We start from the raw sequence: 11,890 nt of genomic DNA, 5'->3' as shown, positions 1-11,890 counted from the left end.
TCGATCGAGCAGTACAGAAAACAGGGCTCTCGATCGAGCAACTCAAACTGCTCGATCGAGCAAAAATGCTGAGAAAACCTCTCGATCAAGTGGTGATGTTGCTCGATCGAGTAACTTGAATGATGAGGATGATAAATTTTTGTCTAAATCTAATTTGGACGACAATTCTGCAATTAAAGATAATTCTTACAAGACCTAGGTTCCATTTCCAGGGCAGCTGCGGAGGACAAAAGCGGAACAACAATTCGGCAGATTTGTCGATCTTTTGAATAGTCTTAAAGTCAACATTCCGTTTGCCGAGTTACTTACCCAGGTACCCTCTTATTCGAAATTCATGAAAGAGATACTTTTACGTAAGAGGAATGTAGATGAGACTGAGATGGTGGCTTTGACTGAGGAGTGCTCCGCACTCCTTCAGAATAAGACTCCACCAAAACTGGCTGACCCGGGTAGTTTCTCAATCCCCTGTCATATTGGAACTTATTTAATTGATAATGTGTTGTGTGACTTAGGAGCTAGTGTAAGCGTCCTACCTCTGTCTCTCGCAAAGATACTTGGTTTGACGAAATTTCAATGCACCAACATGACTGTACAGATGGTTGATCGTTCATTATCATGGCCGTTAGGAGTCTTAGAGGACGTCCCTATTAGGATCGGGAAATTCTTTATTCCCGTTGACTTCGTAGTCTTAAATATATCCGAAGCTTCATACACTCTCATCATTTTGGGAAGACCATTTTTGCACACTGCTCGTACAATAATCGATGTCGGGGTTAAGACTTTGATCTTTCAAGTGGGTGGGGAGGATTTGACTTTCACCCAGTCCAGTTTTCGCAGGGCGCCCATGCATGTCACGCCCAGCAATGCTATTCCCTCTATAGACTCCGGCAAGGATCTTTCGAGTACTGCTATTGAGTCATACCCTGCTATTATGACACCTCCGCCCCAGTCTGGGAGCAAATTGGTGGACCATTCTGTTGTTTTTGCTTCTGCAGGACCTGGCGGAATGGAATATGGAGATCTTGGTGCCGGACTTGGTGTATTGCAGTTGGAACCTAGCATTGATGGCGCTGATCATAAGGGGCATGGGAAGAAAAAGCCTGACAAAGGAAAAAGGAAGGATGCGGATTACGAGAAATGCAATTCTCCTTCCGATAGCTCAGTTGTTTAGAGAAAGAAGACGGAGGTTACCAATGCTAAAGGGACCTCGTCGAGTCAGAAGCCCAGTTTTGGGTTGTTTAATTGTTTCAAAAGATGAAACAGGACGCTATCCCGTTTATAACATTTTGTAATTTGAATATCCGTTAGACATGTATTTGCTTATCAGTTATAGACAATAGTATTAGCTTAGTTAGATTTAATTAGCTTAGGACCGAATATAGACTGCGTACTGTTATTTTGGTATTTTTGCAGGAAGTATTTTTGCGTATTATGCAGGTTTTGGGAAGATGCTGATCATTGGAAAGCTATTTAGGAAGAATCAAGGGCGGATAGCAGACCGGAAGGACCTTTCCACTACCCTTCTCACATCAGACCGACTGACCTTACCTTTAGCTGATTTGTGTAATATCATGGTGAACCGACATCCTGGCATATTTCTCTCTATTTTATTACATCTTATTTCATCCTTGCTATTTTAATTGTTGCTTCTTTTATTGTCTTTAAATATCGTTCATTAGTTTAGTTACAACTCAATCAAACCCTCCATTTGTGACCATAGACAGACTGAATAACAAGTAGATAGTGACCGCCTCCCTGTGGAGTACGATACCCGACTTACCTCTGCTATATTAGTTAGAGCCGGTTGGTTTATTTTTGATAGGGTTGCGACAGCCGTGTCAGAGTCATCGGGTAGTCATTCACCAATGGGTATCCCATCATCAATATCCCCTCGTGCTTCTTTTGTCAACTAAGACAAGTGGTCCGCAACAACATTTTCGGTGCCCGGTTTACCCTTAATTGCGACATTAAACTCTTGTAGCAATAATACCCAATGTATCAACCTCGCCTTGACGTCGTTCTTAACCATAAGTTGCTTGATAGCGGTGTGATCCGCGTAGACGATTACCTTGGAACAAAGAAGGTAAGGCCGAAACTTTTCAAAAGCATACACTACTGCCAACATCTCTTTCTATGTGATAATGTAATTGCATTAAGCATTGTCCAAGGTCTTACTCACATAAGCTATAACATGAAGTTTCGTGTCTTGCCTTTGACCCAAGACCGCCCCTAATTATTATATCCGTCCTTTTAAGGACCCGTTGACCGACCTTAGTGACGTGTCTTGGCCTTTGGGGAAACCTTATGAATTTTGTCTTGTGACTTGGTGAGTTTTGGGTGTGGTACTCGATCTAGTCGAGGCTACTCGATCGAGTAGCTTGGAGACTCGATTGAGTAAGTTAGTTACTCGATCGAGTAACATCTTTACAGCGAGGATTTATATATCGTGTTTTGAGAAACCGCAAATCATTTCCGCCTCTATTCCCTAAACCTAAATGTCGTCTCTCCTTCTTCCCTTCACCATAGCCTCTTCCATGGGAGCTATTAAGGATGCTTGTGCCGTAGGGATGGGTTGTTTGAGTCGTGTAGCGGTCTTGACGTCGGAATGTTATGCGTAGGTATGTCATCATCATCATCATTATTGTTGTTGGTTTCATGTAGGGTTGTAGTGGTTGTGATAGATTATTGTACTGTTTGTATAGGTGTGTTGCGTGGTTGTTTGACATCTTGTGACCGGAAGTGGAATCGCTGCGGTGCGCTAAAGGTAGGTTCGCCTACTCAGTACTGTTGGTAGTCTAGAGTGTCTTCTGTTGTGGTTGTGTTGTTGAGTTGGTACGGCTAATTAGTAATGTGGTGTTGTTTGATTACCGTTGTTGTGGTACAGTGGATTATGATTGTTTGTCTGTGGTTTTCGAGGTGCGCCCTCGGCTGAGTGGAGTCACTTGCGGGAGTGGCTTCACGCCCTAGTTTTGCCCTCCGTGGAACCCGCCACGGAAGGGGATGTGCACATTAATGGGACAGGGTTATCGCTCGGTATGATGAGCGGGGCTTAGGTGGGAACGGCTGCGGTCCCCCACTGGCAGGGCTGGTCCAGTGGATAGTCGGTGACGATGACTGTTTGGAGGAGATGTGGCTTGTGTGTGTTTTATTGTATATGTTTCATGTTGTCAGTGGTTGGTGTGTTTCTTCAGTTACTAACCTTGTGTGGTTTTGTCTTCTTGTTTGTTTTTGTTGTATCTACCGTGATCCCTTATGGTGAGCAGTCAGTCAGTCTTAGCAAATGATGTCTTGGATGATAGCTGGTTATTTGGCGGGATGAGTCGTTCACGAGTCATGACAAAAGTGTAGTTCTCATATCAGACAGTAGACTGAGTTGTACCTTTTGCATTTTTAGTTTGTTTAATCACTTGTAATAAACTTTAATTGTTCTTTTATCGACATTTGATTATTACTGTCCTTGGGCAACCGAGATGGTGATCCCCCTATATGCTAGGGAAGGTCCTGTTAAGGCTCCTTGGTATACGGGGGTGTCACAAAGTGGTATCAGAGCGACGATTTTGGAACCTGTAACAAATGAGCCTAATGAACGTAGTGAGTCTAATAAAATGAACCTGGTGTATGTGTATTAGGAGCCCCAGCTGATGCTATATTTTGGGTGAGTAGGCGCCCTCATTTCAAAATCATGGACCCATTATACTTAAGCCAGTAACCGGTTATGGGAATATCGATTCGGGAATTATGTGCCTGGTATGTATAATAGTGATGTAGGAATGTTTGTGGTGGAGTCTTTATGGATGCTAGTGTGTATAACTGCGCCTATAACTGTGAGAATCTATAGCTTATTAGTAATGGAAGTGGTTATATGTTTGCAATACGTGACAGTGTGTATGATGTGGTGTTGGTAATGTTTGTTCCAAATGGTTGGTATTACTACTTGATATGGAAGGGATTATGAGTATGGTGTGTGGTAACGGTGGTAATTAGTAAGTTTTGAATGAGTCATAGCAGCTGTCCAAGTAGTACTTGGAGGATGTGATAGATGAATGTTTGAATGCTTCCGTAAGGTGGTGTAATTAAGTTGATTAAACTACTTGATAATTGTTGTGTATCATGGTTAAACTGGTAGTATGCTTGAATGATAAGGAATGGTTACTTGTTAGACGTATGTTTAGAATGACATGATTAGAAGTTATTTTGTTGTGGTCACGATTGTAGGATCTTAAGTGAAACAAAGCGTGTTGGATGTATACATGAGAAAGCTAATAGTAAAATCACTTGGTTGCGTAATGTTGTCATAGAATGAAGTTAAAAGAGTTGCACAAAGTGATGGGTTTGTTATTGATGCGTTGTATTAGTGTGATAGTAATTCATCGTGAATGAGTATAATAACCTGTGCCGATATCCGAATTCATTTTGGAATCGACACGCGTTGCTATTTTGCAGGAATATTTAGTTAATCTTCTATTTCCGACCATGTACTTAGCCTTACTTGACCGAGTACGAGTGCCTACTAGACCGAGTAGACATCATTCGATCTAGTTAGGAAGCTATTACGTCGAGAAAGTTGTAATTTACTGCGAAAACACGACCGAGTAGCTTCAACTCGATCGAGTAACATACTTACTCGATCGAGTAAGTTGCTACAGTGCCGCTGAGACACGGGATATTAAACCCATTTTCCTAAATCTTTCCTATTCTTTCTTCTATTTCCGCAAACCCTAATCTCTAGTCTCTCTCAAAATACTCTTATTGTTGTTGATTTTGTGCTTGAACTTGGGTGATTTCTTTGCTTAATTCGTTCCTTTTGCTTGCTAATTTATCAAGGTATGAATATCTATCCTATTTTGATGTTTTTAATTAATTAGAAGTATGTAGGATATTGATAATTGCTGAAAAATCGAATGCCAAATCTTGTTTGTAATTGTTGTAATATGATCTAGTTGCTTCAATTTGTTGAATATTGACATTGGTTATGAAAAAACGGAATCAAATTAGGAGTTTATATGACTTAAAAATTTTTAGGGTTCGCGGATTTGAATTGAATTTTGGTTGTCTTTTGTATGTAAAAGGATGAAAATTGTTTAGAGTTGATTTTGATGATTTTTACTCAAACATTTGCCATAAAACTCCGTCTTAAAAGTGCCCCAAACTGAAATTCGTTCTATATTGTTGTGAAATTTATTTGTTTATAAAGTTATTTTGAAGGTATAATTTTCAGAAGTGATAGAGATGATGATAATTGGTGCCATACATGTAAAACTTTTTACAGCTGTGAGATCGTCTGATAATAAAATTGAGAGTTTATACTCATGATTTCAGGATTGTTGGTGAAAGTGTGTACTTAGTAGCTGCTTTACATGACCATACATGATTGTTTTACCTGTCTTTTATCATATGTGGTTTGTGTATTTAAGTCATATGTTGAAACAGATGCCGAGACCAACCGTGGGAACCCGACATAGCAAAAGGAGGAGGGCTTCCGAGCCCGAGATAAGAGAGTGAAGTGGACCTACGGTCCCAGGGGTACCGGAGTACCCGTCTGTAGTCTTTGTGGACTTTACCCAAAGGGGTAATTTTGTAGCCTTGCAGAACCGGAAGAAAAGACCTACCCGGTATATAGACACCACTTTCTTGACTGACTTAGGGTTGAGTCCAATGTTAGGCACATCTTTGAGACTCTAGGATGACTGGGTTATACCGTCTCCGGAAGCATTCTTATGCTTTCTTGACACTTGAATTTATGAGTTCGTTTAAGTACGATGCGGTGGAACAAACTCAAGAGTTCCGCATGATCACCACAAGTTTTCTGTTGACAATGGATATGTTTGCAACTCACCTTGCCTTGGCTAAACCCGCCAAGGGAGCTCTCCGTGATATTCCTTCTGAGTGTTGGGTTAGTAGCCTCATGCCATGCTTCACCGGTAAACCAGCTCCTACTTCGTGTAACATGTTGCTCAATGATATTCAACATGTAACTTTGAAGATCTTTCTCCGTGCTATGACATGTCTGCTCTACGAGAGGAAGGATGTGAATAAGGTAAACTCACATGAGTTGATGCTCCTAGTGTCTTATCTTAACCCCGCCCGATCACCGCCTCTCACCTTTAGTGCCCCTGCCTTTGTGTGTGCTAGTTTAGCTCTTATGGCCTTGTCTGACAGCCGATTCCTGAGTTGTGGTGCCATTGCCACTCGGTTGGCAGAGAGGTTGACTTCCTTTGAGGCCTCCTCGGCCTATACTTCTTTGACCACCACGGTACCTACCTTGGACCGTGAGTACTTCCTCGACCAGAAATGGTTGACAACCTTGGGGGATAGCAGTTTGGCATGGAGGGTGTGGGGTATGATTTGGATGCGTCTACCAGCTCCTGACCACCTACCTGCGACTGAGCCCTTATTACCGGTAGTTATAGCTGCCGATTCTGATGAGGAGGAGGAGGAGCGTCCAGCGAGACAGACGTACCTCATTGATCCTGAGATCTTACAGGTGATGCCCGATCCGAGAAAGGGGGAGAATGTGAGACCGGAGGATGCTCAGCCTAGAGTGGGGAGGGGACCACGCCGAGTGAGAGAGAGGATGGCTGAGACTCAGCCAGTGCAGCCAGAGCAGCTAGTGCCACCATAGTACCAGTTTCCTGGTTACCCTTCTTTCGATAGCCCAGAGATGCGTGAGAGCTACCTAACAGAGAGAGTGTCTTCTACCTTGACACTCCGGAACCTACACGAGATGGCCTACGTACAGGGCAATGGGTCCACGGGACCTCAGCCGGTTTGGTGGAGAGGTGTCTGGGACGATAATGGGGTCTTCCACTCTTATGGTGTGGATAGGTCTACTTGCGGAGAGCCTCAGTCGTACCCCTATGTTTGTTTGGCCTCTTGGCACGTGGGAGCAGGTGCAGGAGTAGGTGGTGATGCGGGTCATGACGCGACGGGAGTAGGCACCTCTGGTGGTGGCGTTGGTGATGATGCGGTGATAGACGAGCAGCAGCACGAGTGATGATACTCCATTTTATTATTCTTATATTTCATAGTTTTGGTGGATATTATTCCGTTTTCGGTTGGTACTTTTGGATCATGGTTTGTATGGTTGGCCATAAGGCCGTACTTTGATTATTGTTAGACTAGTTATGCAGGAGTTTAGGGTCGGGAGAGTATCCCGACTCGTGATTATATGATTGCTTAGTTTACATTTGACTAGTGGGACTTTTTGACCTGTTGGCTACTCGATCGAGTGCCCCTCACTCGATCGAGTAACCACAGGTATGGCAGTGGAGAAGTATTCCTGATCTCAGCCTACTCGATCGAGTAACTGATGAACTCGATCGAGTAAGTCCAGCTCGATCGAGTGCCTACCGAACACGATCGAGTAACACTGTTACAGGAACTTTTTGAGTTGAGATTTGTTTGAATCATCATATCTTTGGATGTTATTATGTTAATCTTTGTTGTGGGTGTTTAGCAACATTGTTTAGCTTCAACGTTGATTATATGATTGTGTGTGATTGCGCCGTATGAGTATAGTTTTCAATATTATGAATATGGGTCGGAACAATAAAACAAATTGTTGCAGGAACATAATGTGCGGTGGTATTGTGCAAAGTTGATAAACGTATATATATATATATATATATATATATATATATATATATATATATATATATATATATATATATATATATATATATATATATATATATATATCTATATATATATATATATATATATGTCATGTGGGCCATGTTTATGTAATGTCAAGGAAGTATTGTTGTTGTCATGAGTCGAATATGCATCTTGGTCAACTAACACAGTTTTCGGTGGTATTTGTATTACTTTGTAGTCTATATGCAGTCGAGTTGGATAAATCGAACACTACATTTGTAATGTTATCGCATGTCCGGTATGATTGTATAACCAGTATTTGGGACCTTGCTGTTAATTTGTAATAACAGATCTTGCGGTGTGCTATATAATTTCAAGGGTTTTCCGTTTTTACGAGTTGTAGTCGTGTAATGTCGATTAGGTTGTGTTAGTGTGTATTAATGTTGTTTTGTGGTTATGAGTAATGTCAAAATAATATAATATCTATCGGTTTGAGGGACAGGGAAGTTGCTTCGTGGTGAACTTCGGAGACGAAGTTCTTTTTAAGAGGGGAAGAGTAATATCGCAAAGGAAAAATGTTGTAATTATAACATTTTTACAATATTTATGTGGTATTTTAATGTATGTGAATGATTGTTGGTGATAGTTTCATATGATTGTTTGGATAGTTTCATAGTAGTTTTGGTGCATGATGTGACCATAATTAGAGCATATTTAGTCCCCGAATTAGCCTTGTTCCCATGCTTTTTAGTTCATATTTGGGTCACTTATTGTCTTTAGTCCTTTGTTTTGCATATCCTTTTAGGTTTTGTGTCCTTGGTAGGAAAGGAGTGTAAACCTTGCATTTTCATGGCAAAATAAAGCTAATTTGATTGAGTTCAATGACCAAGCATCACAGAGAAGACAAGATTAGAAGGCCTTTGTACATACTATAGTAGATGGGAAATGATGAGAAAAGATCCTTGCATCCCCGAGGAAATCCCCAAGGATTTTATGAAGAAAAAGGAAGAAAAGAAGAAAGAAAGTAGCTGTAAGACAATCCGAGCGGATTGTCCACAAGCCGCCCGTCCAAGAGGCAGAATCTGAGCGTCTTCCCCCAGTGGACGCCCGTCCAAAACACCCCCAATCCGCCCGTCTTCCCCAGCTGGACGCCCGTCCAGAATCACCAGAATCCGCCCGTCCCGTGCCCTGGCGCTCGGATTGTATGTCACCATTTAAATGCTGCTACAAGCTTCAAGGAAGGATGCGCATATTTTTCTAAGACCGGCGAAAAGAAGACCGGAGTCTCCCTAGAGACCGGCGATTCCTCAAGGACTTAATCGTCATTTAAGCCCTTAGTAAACCCTAATCTATGTAACTAATCCCCACTATAAATACCCCATTAGTCTAATTAGATTAACATGTTCTTCTTAGCAATCTTTAGTGTAGTTAATATCAATCAAATCTCTCTTTAATCTTGTAATCAACATTTAATCAAGTTTTAATACAAGTTTCATTTGCTTAATCTCTCTCTTGTTCATCCTTTGTTTTGGGTAATTGAAGACTATTTGGGTTATTATTGGGAGATTGACAACCTTCCAATCTATCATCAAGTACTTCTATTATTCTTTGCTTTATTATTGGAATCATTAGTAGGTATAATTCTCTTAATCCCTTTTTAATTATTGTTAATTATCTTCATTTATTCATCATGTTTCACTTTGTTGGTATGATTGACAACCTTGCTAGCATGTTCAACATGATAATGAGTGAGTAGTTTCCTTATCTAGGGTTAATGGGTAATTAGGGGAAACCAAGATGGGGGATGATTCATGCTTAATTTAATATGTTTTCATAGTTTATTTGCTTGCTTGTTGTGATCTCAACTTATGCACATGTTATGTTTGATGAAATGCGAGCCTATGAATCATTGCATTTTTTAACCATCACCTATCTTTTTAATGAGACTTGTAAGACATAAACCAACTCGAGTCTCATTAGACCATGCATATAGTTGAGTAGGGAAGATTAAGTCGACTTGTAGGTGTTGTACAATCTAATCGATTCGGCTCCGGGACCCAAACTTTCCTAGGATTGAAAGACATAAACCAGCTCGGTCCATCACAATAATAATTGCTTGCTTATAATTTGAGATATGTTTGTATGATCAATTCCCATGAATCCCCTATGACCCCATGACACCCTAGTGCCTTTTATCAATTGCTTACATCCCTTTTTAATCATCTTGCTTGTTTACTTATATTGCTATTTAGTTTAGTGATCTTCTACTTCAAACCTCAAATTGTGACACCCTTAGACACCACTAGTTGCAACAGAAAATCTCATCTCAATTCCCATCCCTTGGGATCCGATCTTTACTTGCCTCTTTACTAATTGTAGAGTTGTTTGTGAAGTTATAAATTGTGTTTTGGTCTAGGTGCTCCTAACGACAAGTACCGAAAACTAAACCCTCCAAAGGGGACACGACCAAAAATGGCGCCGTTGCCGGGGACGGTGTTAACTTGATTTAGATTTTCTTGTATTGTTATTAGTTGTGTCTTTCTTTGCCTTGAGAAGTAAAACTCCTCAAGGTTTGTTCTAATTATTTTCGAGTTGTTTGATATTTTGCATGTCTAGAAGATCACAAGGTAACTTGTTACCCTTTGATCACGAAATTGAAAGGACTTTGACAAACAATAGAAGACTTGCTAGGAGAACTTTGAGAGGTATTGGTGAGGTTGTAGATATTCAACCAAACACTATTGAGTTCATCAACCCTTTTGCAAGAGAAGGTGGGGAGAACCCAACACAAAACCCAACACAAAATCAACCCACAATGCCTAAATTTTCATCACATTCCGTACCAACCGAGGAGAACCTACCTAATGGTACTTCCACACCACAACACTTAACCGGAAATTTTATTGCCAAATCTGCATTTATCCAATTAGTCAAAAGAAGCCAATTTGGGGGGATGCCTAGTGAAGACCCTCACTCTCATATGGAGACTTTTTGTGACTATTGTGATGCGATTTCTCAAACCGGTGTAACTCAAGACCAAATTCGATGGGTCTTATTTCCTTTTTCTCTAATTAGCACCGCAAAACAATGGTTGAAAGGCCTTGATAAGGCTACTCTCGGAATTGATTCTTGGAAGAAATTGGCTCTAGCTTTCTACAAAAAGTTCTATCCACCGGAAAAGACTAACATGCTAAGAGCTCAAATTACGGGCTTTAAGCAAAGAGATGAAGAATCTTTGTATGAAGCTTGGGAGCGATTCAAGGGAATTTGTCGCTCATGTCCTCATCATGGACTTCTTCAACGTGTTGAGCAACATCAACAACACCTTGGACATGCCCCCATGACATCTCACTAAGGATGAGAGTTTGATGGAGTCCTCTCCAAACCACCATTTGTAAATATTTCTAACTCCCTAACTTGCATTTTAATTCTTACATTGCATTTTTGTCATTTTTGGATTTTTATGCTTTGATCAAGATATTTATCATTTTTGAGAGAAGTGAGGGAGGGACTAATGATTTTATTGATGTGTAGTGCTTTAGCTTAGTGTGGGGATAGCAATTGCCTAGGCTATTCATGCCTTAGTAGTGCCCCTACAATGAAGAACACGGGATTTGAAGAATGAAAATGACACGGGATTTGGAAGTGCACGGATGGAACTGAATCTGGGTAGACTAGGAGGAATCCGAGCGTCCTTAAGGGGAATCCGCTTGTGTTTTGGGAATCCAAGCGTCTATGGCTGAATCCGTCCGTCCAAATAAGCTGCAAAGTTGAAAATTTGGGACTGTTAGAGAATCCGAGCGTCCCAGCAGAGAAGACGCTCGTCTGAAAGAATCCGCTCGTCTTTGCAAGAAGACGCCCGTCTTTTTGCCAGTGCAAAATAAGAAAAGTTCCTTTGACAGAATCCGCTCGTCTTTAAGGGAATCCGCTCGTCCTAAATTGCATAAATCCGCTCGTCTTCTCTGAAAGACGCCCGTCTTTAGGCGAGATTTCCTGAACCCAGATTAAGCAGAATCCAAGCGTCCCGAAAGGAATCCCCTCGTCTTCCCCCTGCAGATTCGAAATTTCGGGTGTTTTTAAATACCCCTTCCCACATTCATTCATTCATTCATTCATACATTCAAAACACTACCCATAAACCCCAAAAACCCCCAAACCCTCCTCTTCATCAAAAAAACAAGATTTCCTCAACCAAATTTAACAAAATCAAATCCAAACTTCCTTACAACATCAATTAATCACTCCTTTTCCAACAATAATCAATCCAAGCACCAAAATCTTCAACCTTTTAGTC

The 11,890-nt window shown here is 41.0% G+C and overlaps 1 non-coding gene across 1 annotated transcript; it reads right to left on the bottom strand.

Annotated features, from left to right (window-relative positions):
- Nucleotides 1-10,783: 10,783 nt before the first annotated feature.
- Nucleotides 10,784-10,890, bottom strand: LOC141597959 (small nucleolar RNA R71). Its single transcript, XR_012523166.1, has one exon. It is a non-coding gene; the product is annotated as a small nucleolar RNA R71 (small nucleolar RNA).
- Between the last annotated feature and the right edge of the window lie 1,000 nt (nucleotides 10,891-11,890).

This window comes from Silene latifolia, chromosome 8, assembly GCF_048544455.1.
Source record: "Silene latifolia isolate original U9 population chromosome 8, ASM4854445v1, whole genome shotgun sequence".
Taxonomy (NCBI): Eukaryota; Viridiplantae; Streptophyta; class Magnoliopsida; order Caryophyllales; family Caryophyllaceae; genus Silene; species Silene latifolia.
Note: the sequence above shows the minus strand (reverse complement) of the source record. Positions and strands in the feature narration are given on the sequence as shown.